We start from the raw sequence: 7,553 nt of genomic DNA on the forward strand, positions 1-7,553 counted from the left end.
GAAATCACTTTCAGATCTACTAGTTTGCAATATGCGTTATCATCTCCAACTTACAAGTGATGGATATGAGCAAAGGCAACTATTCAACATCATTCACCACTAACTATTTGATCTTCTTTATTTTTACCTAACGGTGGAATGGCCAATCACATCATAACTCTCCCCACGTCTGAGAAGGCTTATATTTTCGTTTATTTGAATTGGAAATAAACGACCTACAGATAGCGAATAAAATGTCTTTACAAACAGGATATGAAAGTCTAACGTGGTAGAGAAGCGACTGCCTCTTAAACAGCAATGTTTTCTTGAAGATTATTTGTTATGTTTATCAATTTTTGTCTGATTTCTTTACTTTTATAAAACTTCTTCATTCAGTAAAGTTGGTGTGTGATGCTTCGTGACTTATTGTCATGATCGAATCTTCTGTGTCACGTACAAAAAAGCTAAGTATGCAAAAAACAACATCATTTAACAGAATGTCCGAAGTATCTGCACATCACGTGACATCAAAGAGGTAATACACAGTTACGAGCACGAGTTGCAAGTTATGAAAAAATCAAGTTTTCAAATTCATTATAAATTATTATTTTTTCTTATTACATTTTATTAGTTTTTTTACATTTTAATATGAAAATAGTAATTACGAAACGCTAATTTACTTATAAATTATTTATTTCGCTTAAATTTTTAGTGATTTAAATAATTTATTGTCTATATATTAAATTATATTAAAGTTCCAATTTTGCGTGTATTTTAAAATGAGATGAATTGGGACTTCTTCCTTTATACCAGTGATTCCCATCAGGGATGCTCGCACCCCTTGAGGGTGAGAGATAGCGTTCCAGAGGTAGTGAAATAATATTTGTTTTGTCCACCTTCACCTTTATTGTTAAATAAATAATTATTGTGAGGGGTGCGAGAACATATTAAATTTTTTAGGGATGCGAGGCATAAAAAAGGTTGGGAACTACTGCTTTATGCCATGAAAGAGGTCAACGTAACATTCAAGATTTTTTTTTTAATACTATTATACATATAACATTTATTATTCAGAAAATTTCTCATGTAAGAAATACTTATGGTTTAAAGGCTATATTATGTAACAAAATGTTTTTAGTTAGTAATAAAGCTTTTTTTAGTAGGGAAAAAGCGAAAATCAACTCTTAGAAAGGAAACACTTTGATTATGTACGATATATTAGACTGCTTCCGTATGAATTAATTGCAAGCTCATGATTTCATAGGCCCAGCTTGGCCAGGTGGTTAAGGCGCTCGATTCGTAATTTGAATGTCGCGGTTTCAAATTCCCATTGCACCAAATATGCTCGCCCTTTCAGCCGTGGGGGCATAATAATATGGCGGTCAATTCCACTGTTCGTTGGTAAAAGAGTAGCCCACAAATTGGCGGTGGGTGGTGACGACTAGCTGCCTTCCCTCTACTCTCTAATTAGGAACGGCTAGCGCAGATAGCCCTCGTGCAGCTTTGCGCGCAATTCAAAAAAGAAACAAATTGACGTCATACTTAGCTGATAGAAAAATACTAAATGTTCTTTCAACATATATTGTAGAAACATGGCTTCCATTTCTTATATGGACAATACTCCTTTGTTGTTAACTTGAAATGTTTATTTAAGGACATGGGTTTGTTTTGTGGTAGAACTAGAGATTTAGGACCAGGCAGGACGAACTATAATACAGGTAATTGTTTTTGTTTTTTGTTTTTCACGCAAAGCTACTCGAGGGCTATCTGTGCTAGCCGTCCCCAATTTAAAAGTGTAAGACTAGAGGAAAGGCAGCTAGTCATCACCAACTCTTTGGCTACTCTTTTACCAGTGGACAGTGAGATTGACCATCACATTATAATGACCCCACGGCTGAAAGGGCGAGCATGTTTGGCAAATGCTTTTGGTACTTAATAAATATTTCCATATTTGGGATTAAGTAAGAAAAGAAATTTTTAATGGAAACCATTAATAAAATCACTATACATATATATGTAGCTAAGCCTGCCACACAATATTTATAATGTAGCTAAGCCTGCCACACAAGATTTATATATGTAGCTAAGCCTTCCACACAAGATTTATATATGTAGCTAAGCCTTCCACACAAGATTTATATATGTAGCTAAGCCTGCCACACAAGATTTATATATGTAGCTAAGCCTCTCACACAAAATTTATATATGTAGCTAAGCCTCCACAAAAAATTTATATATGTAGCTAAGCCTTCCACACTATATTTATATATGTAGATAAGCCTGACACACAATATTTATATATGTAGCTAAGTCTGCTACACAATATTTTATCTTCTTTACAGATGTTAAATTTCTAAGTGCATTCACTTCTTTCCCAATATTTTTATTGAATTTTCATTTTAGGCTTTTTTCAGAGTCAGATACTGATTTTTGTGGCTGTGTTTTAACTCAATAAAACTAGAAATAACCTAAACTGTTGTGCAAAGCTACATAAGGGTTATGTACAGATAGCCATCCCTAATTGTTAACTGGTATACAAGAAGTGACAACTTTTGGGTTTCTTTTATCTGACCAAGTAAAGAAATTTATCCATCATTCTTACAATGCATCTACAACTTGAAAGTGTGAGGGGTATTTTTGTGATAATGAGTTACAAACTATGAATCCCTAAAGTTACAGTCTGTGTACATTAACCACTAGGATGATGCTTTTACAAAGACTTTTTTGTACTTCCCTGTTCTTTGGATTGTACAATACCTAAAACCCAAAACTAAACCCAACTAAAAGTAGTACAGCAGAACCCTTTAACTACACTATTTTCAAACTGTTTAAAAACTAATATCATAGCACTTGTCCTAACATGTAGTTGGTCAAGTAAAAGGTTGGTTTGAATTTTAATAGAGTTGGTAGTTTTAAGGGAAGTTATTTTTAATATTAGAATACATTTATTAACCATTAAAGAGATACCAAAATGATTTAAATTAGTTGATATTAAATAAGTGAGGAAAATTTTCATTCACCCAAAAGAACTCCTGTGTTACCACGCATTTGTACAGGAATACAGTTAAACTAGTTTCACTCATGATTTGACAGGTACACTACAGAATCTGTACATTTAATGAAAAAAAGATTCTTTGTTTACAAGTAGAAATGTATCTGAAAACTGAAATCAGCATATATTCCTTCACAAAGAGTGCAATACTATTCACTGCATGTGAAAGTGTGAAGGGGTTATCTGTATATGAAAAACTGTGTTTTAACATTCGACCTTTCAATTTGTGTATGCTATTTAATAAAACAAATTAATTTTAAACAAATATGTACAAACAACAAGTGATGTCCAAAGTTCAGTGTGACACATATGATGTGTTATACCTGTCACATCAAGTTATTTCGAAAATTATGTGGCACGTGTGTTACACTCTATTATGTCCATCTTAGCTGGGTCGCAAACAAACACAATACAGAATTATTCTTATGCTTATTTATAGTGAATTTCATTTTTTATGCAGCTACTAGGTTTTTAAGTCTTGTGTGATTAAATGGATATCTTTCTAAAGTCATTATTATTATAATCACTGTTTTAGAATGTTTCTGTTAGTATTATTTAATTATAAAAAATACTGTTAAACAACTGTTCAGATCTTTAATTTGCTTACATTAAATATACTACTTAAGTGTATATATACATTTATATATATAGATACACACACTTGTTTGTATTGTTTGTTCACAGTTAGCCATGATCCAATTCTCAAACTTATTTTTTTATTACTCTAACACAGAACACGATGTTTGGCTGACAATGAGAAACAAATCTATATTACTGGGAAGGCAAGGCCAGGAAGCTGAAACTTTTAAGTACTTGTTCTGTTATATGTATTTGAGGACATATAATATGTGGTAATTATTTATAAGTGCACATATAGAATTATGAGAATTTGATAAACTTCCTAAAAAAGTTACAGATGCTATATTCCTTAAAAAGGTTCTTAATTCTGAGCTCATATGCTGTCACCTCATTGAGCTTGCAAATGAGACAACCACACAGACAAAGTTCCAACTGTGGAAAGGATATATGGAATGAAAATATGAAGAGCTATATCTCAAGAGCTGACAGGTCTGAAAGAAGAAATTGATGGATTACCTTTGTCATGTCTGTACACTCACAGACAAAAACACACAACATTATTTTTTACAACAATGGAATGCAAACCACGGACTCTCAAATTCACAATCCTGCATAATAACCACTAGGTCTAGTCTAGCCTAAAGAATAACAGTTAACAGGTTAGACAGTGAATCTGAGGATCCATGGTTTGCATCTCATTGCTGCAAAGAAACTTATTAAAAATTCACAGAAATATACCATTTGAATGTGTTTTTTTGTTTTACAGATATAGCTACAGCTAGAGAAAATGTTAAGAAAAGCTTAAATCATTTATGCATGCAAAATTATTTAGTATTTAGCACAATAAATAATGTAAAACAAACTGGTAAACTTTAGAAAATAAATTTCAAAACTTGTTTACCTGCAGCTTCTTCAGATTCAAGTTGTCTAGTGGAGTGGCCTGTCTTTACTTAGTTCAAATAAAGGCATTTTCTCACTGGATATTGAAAACTGTTAGAAAAGGAATGATAAAAACGGTCTTCCTGGGATGGTGTTTGAAGTATATATATAGATTTTTTTGTGACTTAAGTTTGTAAGTGGATAAATTCTTTTTACATGTATTTAAAATAAGTTATGGCTCATTTACATAAGCACGTGGAATGCAAAAGAATATATGGAAAGAAACTGAAGCTTATAAAAATTAAAAATAGTTTTTTGTACTGTTTAGGTTAACTGTACTATATTAAAAACAGTGTTCAAAATGCAACTCGAGTGATTATGTTCTACAGGGTGTTTGGAAAGTCACCGTGAAGTTTTGTAACCATAGTTTATTCAGTCTATTTCAAGCCAGCAACTGATAGCGGTGTTTACAAACAAAATAAGAAGGATCCAGGCCTGTATTGATACCAACGAGGGATACTTTCAACATTGTTTATGATTGTCATTCATATTTACCTCCTGTATTCTATATTTAAACACGTCTGTTAATAAATATATATGTGCACAGTGACTTTCCAAACACCCTGTATTATTCAACACTATTTCCACAACATGTTAAGATTCTGTAATAAATGGTGGGGTCAATCACAGCCCAAGCATCTTGATGGATTTTCCAATACCACATATGAAGTTTGGCTATCAAGACCATCTTTAAGTAAAACAAAGGCCCACAAGTCTATTGAGTTGCACCTTAGGATGTGATAAGCATGTGTTGAACAGTTTTACTGCAATTTCAATTTCTTTGGCCATCTTTCTCCAAGAAACAGTATCAATTTCAGAGCATAACTGGAAACATGTTAACTCGTAGCTTATAAGCCTTCATCAGCCTCAAATCCTTAATTATTATATTGTCAACAGTACTAGGAAATGCATGCATCATGATAGCTTTTTCTGTATGTCAAAGCATTCTCTATTCTCTTTTGTAGCAATCACCTTCATTTCATGTATGAAGACACTGCTGTTGTTACAAAATAAGTAACATCCAATAATAATTTATTCAACGTCACTCAAATAGTATTTAAATTGGTTTTTGCAATAACATTTTTATAGCTAAATATTTAACTCTGTAAACGACATGAAAACAGAAATCAAATTCATAGAAAATTATAATAAAGAAAAAAGCAAAGTTGGAGTCAGTACTTACCTAATAAACAAGGTTACACTACATATCAAAATCTGCTTCATTTCAAAAGTAGAAACACTAAATTCAGAACATAATAAATTGTACAATATTATACTGTAAGATTAGACTAACACTAAATTCAGAACATAATAAATTGTACAATATTATACTGTAAGATTAGACTAACACTAAATTCAGAACATAATAAATTGTACCATATTATACTGTAAGATTAGACTAACACTAAATTCAGAACATAATAAATTGTACAATATTATACTGTAAGATTAGACTAACACTAAATTCAGAACATAATAAATTGTACCATATTATACTGTAAGATTAGACTAACACTACATTCAGAACAAAATAAATTGTACAATATTATACTGTAAGATTAGACTAACACTAAATTCAGAACAAAATAAATTGTACCATATTATACTGTAAGATTAGACTAACACTAAATTCAGAACAAAATAAATTGTACAATATTATACTGTAAGATTAGACTAACACTAAATTCAGAACAAAATAAATTGTACAATATTACACTGTAAGATTAGACTAACACTAAATTCAGACATAATAAATTGTACCATATTATACTGTAAGATTAGACTAACACTAAATTCAGAACAAACTAAATTGTACAATATTATACTGTAAGATTAGACTAGCACTAAATTCAGAACAAACTAAATTGTACAATATTATACTGTAAGATTAGACTAACACTAAATTCAGAACAAAATAAATTGTACAATATTATACAGCAAGATAAGACTCACACTAAATTCAGAACAAAATAAATTGCACAATATTATATAGAAAGATTAAACTTTTGGTGATTATTTTACAGAAAATTTTAGTAGAACATGTATAAATAAACGTAACTGAATACAAAAAATATTTCAATAAATAATCAAGAATAGGATACTTTAAAGGAAATAATAACACTGTGTATACATATTAGTACCTACAAATGAGAGAGTTAGCAACACAGGATCACACAAAAAAGATGCAATAGATTATAAAAAAAATAGTAATCAAGGCTGGAGCACTTTCAGATACTTGACTATTCTTTTCTATGAGAATAAAACAAAATGAAGAAAAGACAACGATTCGAAAATGTTCCAGTAGTTGGTGTTTCGTTTTTCAAATCGGTATCAGCATCTCAACCATTCTTACTGCATATCTATAGATATTTATTCAGTTGTTTCTCAATTTAAATAAAAAGGAAAAAAAAACTATTTTAATGGATTTGTCCAAGTCCAAGAAAGAATTTACAAACTAAAAACACAAACCATACAACTAAAGCTAATAACTAGTCAAACTAACATGTTAAAACAAGTAAAGAAAACTTTACAAAAAACCAAGTAAATGTAGGGATATTAGTCCTTCACAAACAATCTAAACACAATGATTTTTAAATGATACCCAAAACTGGAGACTTTTGAATAGTTCACTATTCTTCTATAGAAGTATAAAGTGTTATGTTTAAAGACTGTAATGAAATGTATAGACAGGAATGTCGATATCACGTAAACTGGATGTCCAATACAAGTTAGCCTTGAGAACTAGCAAATCATAATTTAGAGTCATTGGTAACACATTCAGCTTGTACCAAAAAGTTGTGTACAGTACATAAGGGTTAAATGTGATAACATTTATAAGAAATGTTAACCTCTTGGAGTTGTATGCATTTCCTTGCAATTCCTGTTATGAACCACTACCATAGTCCGTGATTCAAATAACCTTGGTATGAAAATGTAGTTAATAAAACAAATTTTAACTTTAAAAGGAAATATTTAAAACAATCCTCAATCTCCACAAGTAAGA

General features: G+C 30.8%; 1 long non-coding RNA gene across 1 annotated transcript; it reads right to left on the bottom strand.

Annotated features, from left to right (window-relative positions):
* Positions 1-3,178: 3,178 nt before the first annotated feature.
* Positions 3,179-7,269, bottom strand: LOC143250311 (uncharacterized). The gene is made up of 4 exons (XR_013028138.1): positions 7,152-7,269; positions 5,733-5,789; positions 4,512-4,600; positions 3,179-4,101 (listed from the first exon to the last, which is right to left on the bottom strand). It is a non-coding gene; the product is annotated as an uncharacterized LOC143250311 (long non-coding RNA).
* Positions 7,270-7,553: the final 284 nt, after the last annotated feature.

The sequence above is a fragment of the Tachypleus tridentatus genome, chromosome 5 (assembly GCF_004210375.1).
Source record: "Tachypleus tridentatus isolate NWPU-2018 chromosome 5, ASM421037v1, whole genome shotgun sequence".
Lineage (NCBI taxonomy): Eukaryota > Metazoa > Arthropoda > Merostomata > Xiphosura > Limulidae > Tachypleus > Tachypleus tridentatus.